At 37.6% G+C, this 18,212-nt stretch overlaps 1 protein-coding gene across 2 annotated transcripts in view; it reads right to left on the minus strand.

The window, feature by feature from the left end:
- The window catches only part of LOC124722963 (serine-rich adhesin for platelets-like), a 45,123-nt gene extending 34,273 nt beyond the window's left edge, over positions 1 to 10,850 (minus strand). The window contains exon 1 of one of the 2 annotated variants that reach the window (XM_047248132.1): positions 10,812 to 10,850. The gene's annotated coding sequence lies outside the window, so the exon portion shown is untranslated. Of the gene's footprint in view, positions 1 to 10,347; positions 10,597 to 10,811 lie in introns of those variants that run through there. The other variant, XM_047248131.1, reaches the window with a different exon arrangement.
- Positions 10,851 to 18,212: the final 7,362 nt, after the last annotated feature.

Consider the following 18,212-nt stretch of genomic DNA (forward strand, 5'->3'; position numbering starts at 1 on the left):
CTAATAGCCACTTTCACTATTCTCAAAAATAACTGAAACAATCACGAAAGATAGACTGATGAACTATATGAATAAACAAACCATCCTTAATGAAGCACAGTTTAGATTCAGAAGTAGAAGAAGTATAACAACACCCATTGCAGAATTCATGAAGATGGTACCCGATGCTCTCAAAAACAATGATTGTGTTACAGGCAATTTCTTAGACTTGTCCAAGGCTTTTGACACCTCTGGCCATAAAATACTACTGAGCAAGCTAGGTATAAGCGGGACAGCGAATGACTGGTTTTAGTCTCACTTCAAAAAGAGGATGCAAAAGGTGAAGAATGTTCAACCATCTGCTGATGATAAATGTTTGGTAAAACAACATTCAGATAAGATACATAAATCACATTCCACATAAGCAAGACATGGAAAAAAAGTTCTCTTTGCTGATGACATCAACATCGTAGTCACTGATAAGACATGAGAATGCCTGTTAGAGAAAGTGGATGAAATGCTAAATGATGTTTACAATTGGGCAGTATGTAATAAATTATTGCACAACAAAAAGAAAACAAACAGTATGCATTTGAGCATAAAGAGAGGAACCAACTCTTGTCACATTAAGGATAATAAACACGTAGATTGTGTAGCAAACAACAAAGTTTTTAGGGATGGACATTGATTGTCAGCTATTATAGTATGTACAAGGATACTGGCAAAGATAATGTCATCAACATATTATGTTTTTGGGGTGTTAGCGTCAGGTCGTAACAGCCAATGTTGTGACATATTATGTCTACATATACTCAGTTCTTAGCTATGGGATTCTTTTGTGGGGATCGAAGTCACAAAACAAGGACACAAGTTTTTCCAATTGCAAAAAAGGCCATAATAATAATAATAATAATAATAATAATAATAATAATTTTAACTGAAAGTAGCTGTCGGGCCCACTGTAAAGAGTAAAGAGCTACTTAAAAAATTAGGCATCCTTACTGTACCAATTGAGAGTGTACATCAATCTGTGGCCCATATCAGACAAAATATTAATAAATACTGCACTAATAGTTCTATTCCTAATCATGGAACAAGAGCTAGTTTGGAGTTAAATTCAAACAGGAAAAACAACCAAAAACCCAAAGCAGTGAACCAGGGCATAAAATTGTGTAACAAATTGCCAAAGGTAGCGGAAAAGATTACTAAAACACATTTGTTTAACAAGGCAGCTAAAATGTTCTTCACAAGTAATGCATATTGCACAATTCAAGATTACTTAGAGGACACAGAGTAGTGGATAGTAATGAATGGTGCCTTGTCACATTTCAATACAAGGTTAGGGTTTACCGCTTTCACAAGGATCATGTGTGAAGCTGTATAAAGCTGTTACGTCTGCCAAATGAGGCAATACAGCTGTTAGGATGCTGACCTCATATTGATGATGATGGAGCTGCTCTGTCCAGCCATTCTGATTAGGGTTTTATGTGGTTTTCCTAGATCCCTATGGCAAATGCCATGATGGTTCCTTAAACTAGGCCACTGTCATACACCTGTCCTATTCCCATATGCTACCTGCCTATCCTCTTAAAGCACGTTATACGTGCTGTGTGATGTATTTTGCTCTGCTGATTGGCACTGTATTACCTCGACAAACCCTGTATCATTGCGAGATGATCCTTGGATGAATGAACAGAAATAAAAAATAATTTGCAGAGTGACATCAACAACAATTTGCCAGGGAGAAATCACAAAGGGAATTCCATCACATGAAATAATTGATTACCCACTGCTGTTACAGTGAATTGCATGTTATTTAATTTGAAATAGGAAGCAAAACCAGTTTTCTGTGAATCATAAAAGTGTTCCAAATACGTAATTAAGACACTGGCCTCTCCCTCAACAAGCCAAAGCCAACAGCGCGTGTTAGAGAGAGAGAGAGAGAGAGAGAGAGAGAGAGAGAGAGAGAGAGAGAGATTTCCTTCTTGTATGGTTATTTATTTAGCTTAACCAGAGTGGAGTGATATGTTTAACAAGAACAGTTGTTCCCCATTAAGGCCAACATATTAATTATTAAAACGACTACAAAAATCTCCAATCCACTCTACTTTTTAAGATGATGTGTGGTTGGTGATGGAAATGTATCTGGGTCTGAAGAGCAATTTATATATCATAAAACAAAGCACTGTGAACTGAACAATTTGGTAAATTTCTCAAACTGAGTAACAGTGAAATGGAACTGTCTTTACCGTAGGAATTGTACCTGGTATACGACAACTCCTACCCCCATGAAACATGGACCTTGCCGTTGGTGGGGAGGCTTGCGTGCCTCAGCGATACAGATGGCCGTATCGTAGGTGCAACCACAACAGAGGGGTATCTGTTGAGAGGCCAGACAAACGTGTGGTTCCTGAAGAGGGGCAGCAGCCTTTTCAGTAGTTGCGGGGGCAACAGTCTGGATGATTGACTGATGTGGCCCTGTAACACTAACCAAAATGGCCTTGCTGTTGTGGTACTGCGAACGGCTGAAAGCAAGGGGAAACTACAGCCGTCATTTTTCCCGAGGGCATGCAGCTTTACTGTATGATTAAATGATGATGGCTTCCTCTTGGGTAAAATATTCCGGAGGTAAAATAGTCCCCCATTCGGATCTCTGGGCGGGGACTACTCAACAGGACGTCATTATCAGGAGAAAGAAAACTGGCGTTCTACGGATCGGAGTGTGGAATGTCAGTTCCCTTAACAGGCAGGTAGGTTAGAAAATTTAAAAAGGGAAATGGATAGGTTGAAGTTAGATATAGTGGGAATTAGTGAAGTTCGGTGGCCGGAGGAACAAGACTTTTGGTCAGGTGAATACAGGGTTATAAATACAAAATCAAATAGGGGTAATGCAGGAGTCGGTTTAATAACGAATAAAAAAATAGGAGTGCGGGTAAGCTACTACAAACAGCATAGTGAATGCATTATTGTGGCCAAGATAGACACGAAGCCCATGCCTACAACAGTAGTACAAGTTTATATGCCAACTAGCTCTGCAAATGATGAAGAAATTGATGAACTGTATGACGAGATAAAAGAAATTATTCAGGTAGTGAAGGGCGACGAAAATTTAATAGTCATGGGTGACTGGAATTCGAGATTAGGATAAGGGAGAGAAGGAAACATAGTGGGTAAATATGGATTGGGGGAGAGAAATGAAAGAGGAAGCCGTCTGGTAGAATTTTGCACAGAGCATAACTTAATCATAGCTAACACTTGGTTCAAGAATCATGAAAGAAGGTTGTATACATGGAAGAATCCTGGAGATACTAGTAGGTATCAGATAGATTATATAATGTAAGACAGAGATTTAGGAACCAGGTTTTAAATTGTAAGACATTTCCAGGGGCAGACGTGGACTCTGACCACAATCTATTAGTTATGAACTTTAGATTAAAACTGAAGAAACTGGTAAAAGGTGGGAATTTAAGGAGATGGGACCTGGATAAACTGAAAGAACCAGAGGTTGTACAGAGTTTCAGGGAGAGCATAAGGGAACAATTGATAGCAAGGAAAGAAATACAGTAGAAGAAGAATGGGTAGCTCTGAGGGATGAAGTAGTGAAGGCAGCCGAGGATCAAGTAGGTAAAAAGACGAGGACTAGTAGAAACCCTTGGGTAACAGAAGAAATATTGAATTTAATTGATGAAAGGAGAAAATATAAAAATGCACTAAATGAAGCAGGCAAAAGGGAATACAAACGTCTCAAAAATGAGATCGACAGGAAGTGCAAAATGGCTAAGCAGGGATGGCTAGAGGATAAATGTAAGGATGTAGAGGCTTATCTCACTAGGGGTATGATAGATACTGCCTACAGGAAAATTAAAGAGACCTTTGGAGAAAAGAGAGCCACTTGTATGAATATCAAGAGCTCAGATGGAAACCCAGTTCTAAGCAAAGAAGGGAAAGCAGAAAGGTGGAAGGAGTATATAGAGGGTCTGTACAAGGGCGATGTACTTGAGGACAATATTATGGAAATGGAAGAGGATGTAGATGAAGACAAAATAGGAGATACAATACTGCGTGAAGAGTTTGACAGAGCACTGAAAGATCTGAGTCGAAACAAGGCCCCGGGAGTAGACAACATTTCATTGGAACTACTGACAGCCTTGGGAGAGCCAGTCCTGACAAAACTCTACCATCTGGTGAGCAAGATGTATGAGACAGGCGAAGTACCCTCAGACTTCAAGAAGAATATAATAATTCTGATCCCAAAGAAAGCGGGTGTTGACAGATGTGAAAATTACCAAACTGTCAGTTTGATAAGTCACAGCTGCAAAATACTAACGCGAATTCTTTACAGACGACTGGAAAAACTGGTAGAAGCCGACCTCAGCGAAAATTAGTTTGGATTCTGATGATGGAACACGTGAGACAATTCTGACCCTACGACTTATCTTAGAAAATAGATTAAGGAAAGGCAAACCTACATTTCTAGCATTTGTGGACTTAGAGAAAGCTTTTGACAATGTTGACTGGAATACTCTCTTTCAAATTCTAAAGGTGGCAGGGGTAAAATACAGGGAGCAAAAGGCTATTTACAATTTGTACAGAAACCAGATGGCAGTTATAAGAGTCGAGGGGCATGAAAGGGAAGCAGCGGTTGGGAAGGGAGTGAGACAGGGTTGTAGCCTCTCACCGTTGTTATTCAATCTGTATATTGAGCGAGCAGTAAAAGCAACAAAAGGAAAATTCTGAGTAGGTATTAAAGTCCATGGAGCAGAAATAAAAACGCTGAGGTTCGCCGATGACATTGTAATTCTGTAAGAGACAGCAAAGGACTTGGAAGAGCAGTTGAATGGAATGGACAGTGTCTTGAGAGGAGGATATAAGATGAACATCAACAAAAGCAAAACGAGGATAATGGAATGTAGTCGAATTAAGTTGGGTTATGCTGAGGGAATTAGATTAGGAAATGAGTCACTTAAAGTAGTAAAGGAGTTTGCTATTTGGGGAGCAAAATAACTGATGATGGTCGAAGTAGAGAGGATATAAAATGTTGACTGGCAATGGCAAGGAAAGCGTTTCTGAAGAAGAGAAATTTGTTAACATCGAGTATAGATTTAAGTGTCAGGATGTCGTTTCTGAAAGTATTTGTATGGAGTGTAGCCATGTATTGAAGTGAAACATGGACAAGAAGAGAATAGAAGCTTTCGAAATGTGGTGCTACAGAAGAATGCTGAAGATTAGATGGTTAGATCACATAACTAATGAGGAGGTATTGAATAGAATTGGTGAGAAGAGGAGTTTTTGGCACAACTTGACTAGAAGAAGGGATTGGTTGGTAGGACATGTTGTGAGGCGTCAAGGGATCACCAATTTAGTATTGGAGGGCAGCTTGGAGGGTAAAAACCATACAGGGAGACCAAGAGAGGAATACACTAAGCAGATTCAGAAGGATGTAGGCTGCAATACGTACTGGGGGATGAAGCAGCTAGCTCAGGATAGAGTAGCATGGAGAACTGCATCAAACCAGTCTCAGGACTGAAGACCACAACAACAACAACAACAACAACAACAACAACAACATGTGACAACTATACTACATTTCCAAAATATTTATGAAGGGTTAGTATATCAGACTCCAGGATAAGAGGGACCTACCTGTTGGCAACAGTTACCTACCCTTCCTTTTTGAACTTCTCACGAGCTATCCCACTTTCCTCAGGGGCCAGAGACAGTAGTTATGTGCCTGCAAGTTGTGCCTGTGTGCGTGTTTTCTAATTTAGAAGAACACCTTTAGGCCAAAAGCTTAAAAATATAGCAGGTCTTCTCATTGTGCCTGCCTGTAGCTCAGCGTCTCCTCTCTATGGGGAATAGCAACCTATCCTTTTCATAATATTGCCATCTTTATGAAAGAATGCCTTCATTGCTGAAAAACAGGCTGTAAGAATAATATGTGGTGCTCACCCATGATTATCCTGTAGACATCTGTTTAAGGACTGCTGCTTCAGGATATAGTTATTCTCTCATGAAATTTGTTGTAAATAATACACTGCAGTTGAAAAGAAGCAATGATATACACAATTACTGTACCAGAACAAAAATGACATTCAATACATCACATTAAGGCTATCTTTAGTACAGAAAGGGTTGTACAATGCTGCACCCAAAATTTTTTATCATTTACCCAGTGATGTAAAATGTGTGTGACACACAACAAAGTTTAATTTGAAAATAAATGAAAAAGTTTCACCTTGTTAATTCCTCCTATTCTGTGAAATAATATCTGCTATTGTAATCTGTAAAAGCTGGTGGTTACTCCCATCTCTAAGTCATCTTTTTATTATTTTGGAAAGAAAAGAAAGACTGTTGTCAATGATCAGGTCTATTTAGAAAATACTTAATGATATGAATACGGAAGACTCAGTCCACATCATTACTAATTATTGTGCAAATGACCCATGGAAAATTAAACTAACTAGCTCTCACCCCTTGAAGGAAAGTACTAGGCAGCAATTCTCTCTCTCAATTTTACAGTATATATTCTTGGGTGGTTCTCTCTTCTAATATAATACTTCATTTCCACTTTTTTTATATAAATTACTTTATAATGATATACAGACTCCTGTGGAAAACCTGATGACTGTACTGCGTAAATTCTAGCTTGTTCCCAATAGTTTCAATCGCTTAGCCTGCATGATGGGGATATTATCACAACACACAACATAAAGCAACTGTTATGTACTGTGGGATACGATACGTTTAGGGGATAGATTTACAAAAAAATTATTTGTCTTAATATTTATGAGAGAGGGTCATGCCAAGGCATACCACTGCAGAGGGAAAGATTTGCTTGGGCATCAATCATCTCAATCTGGAACACCCTATATTAATTAATTCAGCACTTCAAGAATACCACAAAGTTATAAACTCTGTTCTTTACAAAAACTGGGTCTCAGCATTATTTTCTTTCCCCAAATAATGGAGAAGATAGGAGATGATTGCAGTAGAAATTGCATTTTAGTGAATCCAAATTAAAGAATGGTGTTTTACACTGACATGTTGATACACAAGCTGTCAAGAATAAACTTCTCAGTATCCTGCAGGTGACAAGAAATTAGCATGGAAAACTATCCACCAACTTCATTTGAAATACAAATACAGGAAACTATAGACAGCAATAAATGATCTATACTACTGTGATACACATAAGTGGCAGTTTCTTTTCGTTATGCTTCATAAATTTTCACTAAGACGACTTCTCAGAAAACCGTGGTGCTGTAAATGACAAACATGGGGAATTTTTCCACTATCAATCTCAACAGAAGGAAGAATGTGAGTTTAAAATACCACTGATGATAAGGACGTTAGATATGGAGCAAACATTTCGATCTAGGATGAAAATAGTTGAGTCCTTTTAAAATGACATTTGTCATAGGAAACCTAGGGAAACCACAAAAAACTTATGTAAGGATGGCTTAACATGAATTCGAAATGCAATCCAATCAAATATGGGTGCAGCATCCCACCAAGTAATGTTGAAACTCTGAAGGAAGGCACAATGAATAATGATATCAGTGTTAACCAATCTATGATGGATATGCATCGGTGAATTAGCAACAACATTAATCTGATAGTAGCCTAACTAAATGTGCCTCCAATGAATTTGCTCTGAAGTAGAAGGGTAAGAGAAACACATCTTTTTTTTTAAGAATAAGTCTGTAAGTGTGGACCACCTAATAAAAGCTAGAGCTGAACTCTCACCTTAATGAGCATTGCAGTGTTCAGTGTGCTAGTGAGTATAAAGATTATCTGTTTGTTAGATGTTTCTTAGTAATTCACAAACAAGAAAAGCAAAAAATGCAACAAAAAAATGAAATTTGATCGAGCTGCAAGATAAATTTTAAAGTCTACTCACATTCATTCACAAAAAGTTAGGCCAACTTTGGATACAACAGCTACTCAGTCCTGTTGCATATCTCTCTAACTGCTCCATTCCCCTCTCCCCTCCCCCCACTTCCTCACTAATGGTAATGTGTAGTGCCACTACTTGTCAAAATTTCAAGGCTGGAAGAATGATGAAGGAATTATTCATGTAGTGGACAATGAATATTTATATGGGAAAAACATATACAAGGAATAAACATTCATTTTCCATAGAAGAATGTTGGCACCATATCCTCAAAATCACATTCCTGCCTTGTCACAATGGGCATGTAAATGTGACTAACTTTACAGATGTTAGATTGGAAAATCACTTTTTGCCCTTTTTTGCCAGCTTCACATTTCTGTCACCCAAAAGAGATCCTCTGTGAATATCTTAATATATCACACATCACTAATAACTGAAAAATTGTTGAGAGTCATTAAATTAGAGAATTTAGGATAAACTTTGAGGCAATAGTTTAATTTGGGTGTTCTCTCAGCGAGCTTTACAGTATACTATGCCTGATTAGTAAACTAGCCAACAAGCATGATGACATAATGTAACTTAAAGCTCATTGGACATTTCATTCTGCAGATACTGTATGCAGTACCAAGAACTAATCCCTCTCACCCTCAATCATTCATAGCATATTTTGAGACAAAAAAAAAAAAATGCTTATGCCCAGGAAGTCAGATATGCTTGTGACAAAATTGTAGTTCGGAGGAGAGAGACCCTCTATTTGAATTAGTTAAAATTAGACTTCAGAAGCATAAGCTATTTCAATTCTTAAAGACTAGTGATGATAGGTGGAAACCTATATATCAGGTTCTGTATGGCCTTTCACATGTCATCAATAAACAAGATGTAATGTAAAACGAAACCACAATTTTCTGGAACAACTGAAATGCCAGTCCTACAATCAAATAATCAGAAACTAGACAACATCGTTATGGCAGTGATGTGCAAGAGAGGGCTGTGTAACTGTGGAGAAAAAATTGCTAAGGATGAATAATAACAGGCAGTATCTAAGCCTAGCATCATAACAGGTAACAACCAATGCAAAGAATAGTAAAGAACACATCAGCATGATATTCAAGTAAAGGGGAAAAAAAATCAGTATGTTTATTAGTTTCACATACTTTTGATCAACTTTAGCACATTAACCTGTCCCTACAACTGACTAGTGTATTTTTATAAGCTGGAGCTTGGCCTACTGGTTAAATTGTGTGAAACCCTAAAAAATTAAATTCACAGAATATAGAATTATGACCGTAACTTCTATGCATATACATGATACAGTTAAGACATATTTAAACAAACTTATTTTTCTTTTTACATGCCAAGTAATATCACTACATAGGGAAAGATTGATTTGGGCATCGATCGTATCAATCAGGAACACACAACATAATTAATGCAGCACTCCTAGAACACAAATTATACACCAATGCTAAACAGTGATTGAAACAATTATGGCACAAGAATAAAAGATGACTATTGCATCAATTTTACCAAACTACAACTTGCCAATAAAGTTTCTACTAGAGCAGGGTGCTTACTATACAACAGATTAGCAAACATTTTAAAAAAATATTAACACACTAGCAGGTTTAAAAACCAAAGAAAGAATGTGCTTCAAAAGAGCATGATTGTAAAGTGTTAAGTAATGTTATAACGCCAGGCACCATTCCAAAAAAATTAGATTTTGCAGTACTAAACCAATATCTTCAGGACTGTGCTTCATATATCATGTCATTCATTGCAGCAGAAACTGTAATTGGTTGCCAATATGTTGTAAATTAAAATTAATATTAAGAAATGGCTTTGCCTACGTTTTCATTAATTATTTTACATATATGGGTAAGTCTATTGTAAAATAATATATGTGCGCAAACTGTAATTTACACAGCGAATGAAATTTTAAATACATAATGATGTATCCAATACCGCTCCAAACAACGATCAAGGATGGGTGAATAAATAAATAAATAAATGCAAATTTTAATTTCCTTTATTACTGTTATTGCTACGACAAGAAAACATCGTCTTTCCAACTTTAAATAGATGCTGGACAATATGGTAATCAAGCGTCAACTGCGCCGGTGAAAAGAAGAAATAAAGCAAAATAATTTTTTCGTGGTATTACAGAACTCACGACCAACGTCATTTTCGTGAGTGTGAAAGACACAAGACAGGAACGACAATTAATGTCTAACAAATAAGAGGAACAAAGCATTAATGAGTTAACCCACGTCCAAACAGAATTTCATGGGTACGACGAACACGTAACATTCTTATTTTTTAACAGTAATAATACTCGCACTTTTTTCAGTTTCCTTCACAGTTTTACGAAAAACGAAGATCCCGCATACAGGAAACGAGCTTTCAAAGCTACAGCTTACTAAACTGATACAAAACCACAAACAACTGCATTTAAAGCAGCCATACTACGTATTTACATTCAGCAAAGCGTCATCCAAACGTTGCAAATCCAGCGACAGTCAAGGCAACGTATACCCGAAGCTACGCCTACAACACAAAACCGTGAAGATTTGTTAATAGGATTTTTCCAGTGTTCGGAACGGAGCTATTTTGATGCAAACCATTAGCCACCAGATCCCCAAACACAGATTTATTTAGTTCCATTAAAAAGAAAAAAAACAGTAGCAATGTAAAATAACCTTCGGGTAATGGTGGCCATTACAAAATGCACGCACGTACATACACACATTACACACACAGTCTTGAAATATGTGTTAAAGGTGTTCGTACAAAACATACCATACTATTACGGAACTGGTTTCCTTACTCACATTTAACATTTTATGAATGTATTCAACAATGATCAGCCCAAAACCTGATTTTCACGTACGTTAACATAACATAAATCCTCAAAAAAAAATTAAATGTTAACTTTTCTTACCTACGTATTTCTTCAACTGCGACGAATCCCTTGTTTAAGTGCAACTAATTATAGCATTATTTCAATGATATGAAATACCATCATCACGGCTCGCTCTAACATAAATGTCGCCTGCCCTCGACACGATCTTTGCCGCGAAGTAATGTTCAGCAAACAGAGAGTTCAACTGTGTGGAAATCAGCAAAGAAGAAAAACCTAAGGTACTAAAATAGTGCCCAGTTTTGAGAAGAGTTTTAGATCCCTTTACAAGACGAAACAGACCATTATCTTATCGAAATTAAGAAAGTTTTCACTAGCTTTTTTTTTTATTTGTACGCATCCTCTTTAGGAGCACTACATTATTTATCAAATCCGTCATTCCGGTACTCTCTGGACTATTCAATCAAGTTCTGTGATGGTTCGATCTCTTTACGTATTTATGCAAAGGGGAGAAGATGGGAGGTACGAATTTTGAAAAATAGGGAGGACATTACGTCCAAACAAAGAAGGGTGGTTGGAAAAGAGTAGGGAAATGAAATGTTATGTATACACATTTAAACTGACGAAGATAAATCCTTAACAAGCTGTAACATACATACATACATTAATCCTTGTTCCATTGATCACGAATACGACATTTCGAAATGATATGGAACGTATCACTTTAACAAAGTTTTCTTTGCACAAAATAACTAATTATTTTTTTACAGTTACTGCAACATATATAAGAATTAATCTATTGAGAAGAAGAAGTTGTCATTCAGAAGTTCTTTTAATAAGCTTTTAAATGTTGGTTGGCTATCTGTCAGACTTTGTGGCAGCATAATTCACCCCTTTCTGTGCCAAAGTGAGATTTAATCCAACAAAGTGAATATCATCCTTTCTTCTAGTGTTGTAGCTATGCACTTCACTGTTATTTTTGAATGGGGATGGGATATTAATGATAAATTTCATAAGTGAATATATATATTGCGAAGGTACTGTGAATATCCCGAGTTCCTAAAATAAATGTCTGCAAGGTGCTCTTGGGTGGGCTCCAGCAATTATTCTGATTACACACTTTTCTGCAATGAATACTTTCTCTCTTAATGACGAATTGCCCCAAAATATGATGCCATATGAAAGCAATGAATGAAAATAGGCATAGTAGGCTAATTTACTGATACGTCTATCAGCAAAATTTGCAATAACCCTAATTGCATAAGTAGCTGAATCTAACTGTTTCAGCAGATCATCGATGTGTTTCTCCCTATTCAATTTCTCATCAATGCACACACCCAGAAATTCTGAATATTCTGCCTTACCAACAGAATTCCGTTCATAGTATATATTCATCAATGGTTTTAATGCTATTTACTGTACAGAATTGTATAAACTGTGTTTTCTCAAAATTTGGTGAGAGTCCATTTGCAGTGAACCACTTAATAATTTTCTGAACGACATTATTTGCAATTTCCTCAGCTGATTCTTGCTTGTTGGGTGTGATTACTATACTTGTATCATCAGCAAAAATAACCAGCTTTGCATCTTCATGAATATAGAGTGGCAAGTCGTTAATATATATTAAGAACAATATGGGACCCAAAACTGAACCCTGTGTGACACCATTCTTGATACTTCCCCAGTTAGACGACTCTGCTGGTTTTTGAAGACTATCTGTACTGTTAATCTCTTTCTTCTGCATTCTTCCAGTTAAGTAGGAATGAAACCATTTGTGCACTGTCCCACTCATACCACAATACTTAAGCTTATCTAGAAGAATTTCATGATTCACACAATCAAAAGCATTTGAGAGATCACAAAATATCCCAATGGGTGACGTTCAGTTAAAATAGTGCACATTAAATACAATCTGAATTATTAGACAAGACTCACTTTTTGTCACATTGTACATAGCTACAAGGCACAGGAATCTAAGGCTCCAAACCGACAATAAACCCAGAACGCTACACACAGATATCATGGTTACAATGTGAATTCGCATGTTCATATATAGTGACATTTCAATAATATTAATTAAAGAAAGAGCTAAACATTTAAGTAATGATGCCACTATGTTTAATAAGGAGTGTACAGCATATTTACCATTTGCGTTAACACGACATCGATGGAATAGAAATGGGAAGAAGCTATGGCAGTCTAAATTCTAAGGGTTCTGAAATCCTGTACCATTGTGGCAGAGGTGAGGCCACACACACATGTCAGAACACCTGCAGCAGGGCTCAGATCATCCACAGCAGAGGCCATATCACCTACAGGACAGGCAGGGACATCTCTAGCAGCAGACATTACATTGGCAGCAGAGGATCCTGGAGATGGCAGCGGACGACCCTGCCTAATTAGCAGAGGAACCTTCATCAGTAGTGGAGGAGGACCGTGCATCAGTACCAGAGTATACTTCATTGGCAGCAGAGGGCAGTTCACCAGTAGTGTGGGAGACACTTCACTGCAGGCTTCTCTGGCAGCTAGCATTCAGACACTAGCAATAGTAGGAGGATACCTTTTGCTGGTAGCAGTCGGTCCACTCACACCAGTAACTGCTGCAGAGAGCATTTCAATACAGCCAAAAGAAAGACAAACAAGGTGCAAAAAACCCATAGTGCTCAAAAGTTTTTGGTACCCCACCTCAAAACAACATCAGCTATTTGACAGCAAAGTTTGAGTGCAGCTGTACCAGTCTATATCCTTAAGCAATAATATCCAGAGTCTGCGAACTAAATCTCTTGAACTTGAAGTTGCAGTTCATGAAGCAAATACTTGCTGTATGTTTACGGTGGAACACTGATGATTGTTTAGCCAGTCATATATTTAGGAAGGATACAAAGTGTGGTAGAGTTTGTATTATTGATAAATCTAATGTGGAAGAGGAAATGAAGTGTGAGACAGCAACATTGAGTACTGAAAAACATTTTGAAGCTTCTGCCATTCAGTTTCATGGGCAACTGATTTACATAATAATTAATTCAGTACATAGGGCACCTAGTGGGTATGTAGACTCCATCATTACCAAACGGGGGCCTCAGCTGGACATTATGTTTACTGAAAAAACCGCTATAAATGTCTGTGGGGACTTTAATATAAACCTTGTTAATGATTCTTCATCAAGAAAGCTGTTTCTTAATTAACTGCAGACTGTCAACGAGTTTCCTCTTATAAGTCCACCTGCTTAGTTTAGTTGTTACATTCTTGCCTCCCAGGCAGGGAGTCCAGTTTAGATTTGTGGCCAGGTTACAGATTTTCTCCACTTGTGTACTGGATGTTGTGTTGCCCTCATCATCATTAATCATCACCGACATGCAAGTCACCCAGTGTGGCGTCACCTGAAATAAGACTTGCAACCCAGTGGCCAAACTTCCATAAGAATAACAGATGGAACAACACGTTTTCAAATATGGACACCACAGAGAGAGAAATTATTATTGCTGACTTAAGGCTATCTGATCATAATGCTCTCGTCCTTAAAAAGCCAGCAGTAACCCATGAAGGAAATGACTATACTTTTTTCTAAAACAACAGAAGTGATTTTTCTGCAGAAAATTTCTTAAGCTTTGTCGTTAATCTGAGTAATGAGTCCTGTTTAGACATTTTTTACACTTATGTACTAACGATTGTTTTTAAACATTCATGTCAAATTTGAAATGTGTTTTCCAAAGGAACTGACTAGAGTCCATTCATGCTGGATTACTAAATCTAGTTTAAAAACGTTCATTTGTCAAATGAAAAGAGCCAGAGCTCCACTTTATAAAATAGATAAAGTCTTATAACCAATATATCACAGGTAACTGAAAAGCCAAAACTACTTAGAAACAATAGTGTAGTAAGGATGTTGGGCAATAAATCAAAATCTGTACAAGATATTGCACCAAGTGAAAGAGGTGAGATACATGAAGAACAGGAATTAACACTTACAAACGTTGATAATATCAAAATTGGCAAAACAGAGCAGCCAGATAACGTAAATGATTGCTTAACAAATGCTTTCCACACACTTAGCTTAAATTTCTGAAATCAGGACAAACTTAGAAATCGTACTCCTGCATACAGCATGAGGTTAGTTCCAGCTTGTTAACATGAAGTAGTAACAGTGATTAAAAGACAGAACTGCAAAATGTCAGTGGTTGTGGATGATGTACCAGTGACATAATCGGTACTCCTTCACAAATTGCAGAGCCCTTTGCTCACAACTGTTAATTCATCATTCAGTTAGCGAATGTTTCCTAACAGAGCAAAAATATCGAAAGCGATACCTTTACTCAAGTGTGGTAGTAGGCATAAGATTGGAAGTTATCGACTCATTTCACCCCTCTCAGCATTCTCTAAAGTAACTGAAACGATCACAGTCTTCTGAATAATTATCACCATGTCTTTCGAATGGGTAGAAGCATAGAAAGAGTGGTAATTGTTTACATAGACGACCAGCTAGAAACATGGATAACAACAATATTGTTGTAAGAGTTAATTTAGAGCTTTCTAAATCTTTCGGCACTGTTAGTCATGAAATTATTTGGGATAAACTGGAAACAATGGGGGATAAATTGGATATAAAACAAGTGGTTTCAGTCATATTTGCAAAATAGATCACTGGTTAGGGAGCTCACATCTACTGATTCTAATCATAAAATCAGGTTAGTATCTGAAACAAACAAAGTCGAAATAGGTGTACCACAGTCTTGTATGTTAGGTCCCCTTTTGTTCTTTATTTATTTAAATGATATACACATTTCAGAAACTGCAGCCAAGATCATATTGTTTGCAACTGAAGCTAGTGGAATAGTAAGCAATGTTAAGGAATCTCTGTCCATAATAAACGATCAAGTCCTCAAGTTCTTGCATTCAGTGTTAAAAGACCGACCATAATGCTAAGAAAACAAATTATATTCAATTTGTAAAGATGAATCAAAATCAAGATCTCCAACTAGTACTGGGTAGAAATTGGCATGATGCACAAAATTTTTAGGGATACATGTTGATCAAGAGTTAAACTCCAAAGATCATGTTACTAAACTCATGCTTGTTTTGCTTTGAGAATTATTTCTAAAGTTTGCATCTCACATGGAGCTATAGTAGCTTATTTTCGCTATTTAGAGTCCTTTGTAATTCATGGAATAGTTTTTGGGGTAAAATCGATGATCAATTCAACGAAATTTTTACAGTGCATGAAAGGGGTATTTGAATCTTGTCACACAGCACTACTAGGTCTCACTGGAAGCCTGTATTTAAAAAGTTCTGTTTGCTTACTGTATGCTCCCTGTTCATACACAAAAGTGTGTTGATGAGAAGAGCTAGACTTGATGACCTGCAAACCAACCATGATTACGCTAGTCATAACACACAGAAATATGGGTTCGTCCATATAGAAGTTGGAACAACTCATACCCAAAGACATGTGAGCCACTTTGGTGTCAATCTTGATAATAGCCTGCCACCTTACATAAAGAGATTGCAGAAGGAAACAGCTCTTACAACAGAGTTAAAATCATTTCTTGTTGAAATGTGTTTCTACATTGTAGGTGAATATGTTAGCTTATAGGAACACTAGGCCTTCATTTATTATTGTGTTCTTCTGATTCTGTAAACTGATGTACCATCTATACTGTGTTTGTGTTTGAAAAAGAACTTTTGTGCTATATGTTTTCTGATCTCTGCATTTCAAAGGGTGTGCAATATCCTCCTCAGAGCGCCTGCTCTGCTGCCACATTAGTTATGGCTGATATAATGTCAGCAAATTCTTGTGTATTGAATTTTCAGCAGTGTTATATAATGTTATTATTTTTTTTCGGTGTTTTATATCAAAATTTCATGTCCTAGTTATGTCATTGATTTACTTCTCGTGTATGATGCAGTTGCAATGTAGATTGTGAATTTGTAATTTTCCTTCCAACCATGAAATGAGTGAGGCCTCTTTCACACTCTTCATGAAGTTGGCTCGCGTTTGGGTAGAGTGGTGTTCATTCCCTGTCTGGCCACCCAGACTTGAGTTTCCCACAGTTTTCCCAATTTACTAAAGTGTGTGGTGGGATAGTACTTCCTTCCCGATTCTTGTCATATCCTCTCCTACTTTCTTTATGTTTTATATATGTAAACAGGTTGCAACAAAAATATGTGCCACAAATTGCAGGTCAAATTCCCCACATGTAGATGAAGAAGTAATGTTATATGAAAAGGGTCTTGAATAACTTTGTTTCTGTATTACAACTCATTTTCTCCAACTCATTAAACATGGGAAACATACACAAACAGAATGCACCAGCATACACATCCAACTCTTTTTCAAACTAGTATGCTTTCCATGGGCATTTACACAAGCATCACTCTGCCATAATAGTGAATCTCAGATGCACTGATGTATACCTGGAGTATGTGCATGGTTTCGCAGCTGTCCATAATACTGGCACAGAGACTCCGAACGTCTTGTACTGGGGTTTCATACACATCTGTTACCGAATCTGTAATTTGGAAGCCAACTGACATTAACGCTAAAAGAGGGTGTGCTCCATCATGCATGAAGTACCTGTTTTGTCATACAGTTAGAGGTACATCTGCTAACAAATCGGGTAGAATATTCTCTACCAAATTATGATAGCTTTGTCCGTTGAGCCTAGGTGGAAGAAAGTGAGGCCCTACCAAACACTCACCAACAAAGCCAGCCCCAACATTCACAGAAAATCTGTGTTGATAACTAGCTTTCAACAATTGCATCTGGGTTGACTTCTGCCCATACGTACCGACTGTGAAAATTTACAATCTGATTTCGTTGAAACGACGGCTCATCTGTGAACACCACCGTTACACAAAAAATAAGATTGACACTTTGTTGAATAAAGTATTCGTAGAAGAGTAACCAGGCAGAAAAATCAGTTTCTGACAGTGCCTGGACATGCTGTAAATAGTATGGATACACCTGGTCCTCTTGTAACACCCACCAGTCATGTGGTCAACATTCAGTGCTGCAGCTACATGTCTTGTAGTGGCAATAGGGTCGTCGTCAACTTCATGACGAATTACTACCTCCTGTTGCAGTATCCTCATATGTCTAGGCCTCCACCGGTCGCGAGTATCAGGCATTTACCCCACATACCCTAACTCGACACACAATGGCTTTAAACGTTTTCCTGTCACGGCATCTTCACACAGGAAACATCTCCCGCTACAAACGTTGAGCGCGACCGCCATTGCCCTCAGCTAATCCATACATCAAATGGGCATCTGACATCTCTGCGTTTGTGTACACTGCCATTTCACGAGCCAAGTCTGTGATTAACTCTACGTAGTAATTCGTGTGCTTTCTATAGACCCACTGCTCGCTGGAACAGTTTATATTACCTCTAAACAACCAATGATGTGTGTCATATGGCAACATGACATGTCAAACAAAACACTGGTAGTGTACAATGTAACCAGAGGTCACCAAGAGTGCATGTT

This window comes from Schistocerca piceifrons, chromosome X, assembly GCF_021461385.2.
Source record: "Schistocerca piceifrons isolate TAMUIC-IGC-003096 chromosome X, iqSchPice1.1, whole genome shotgun sequence".
In the NCBI taxonomy this organism is placed as follows: domain Eukaryota; kingdom Metazoa; phylum Arthropoda; class Insecta; order Orthoptera; family Acrididae; genus Schistocerca; species Schistocerca piceifrons.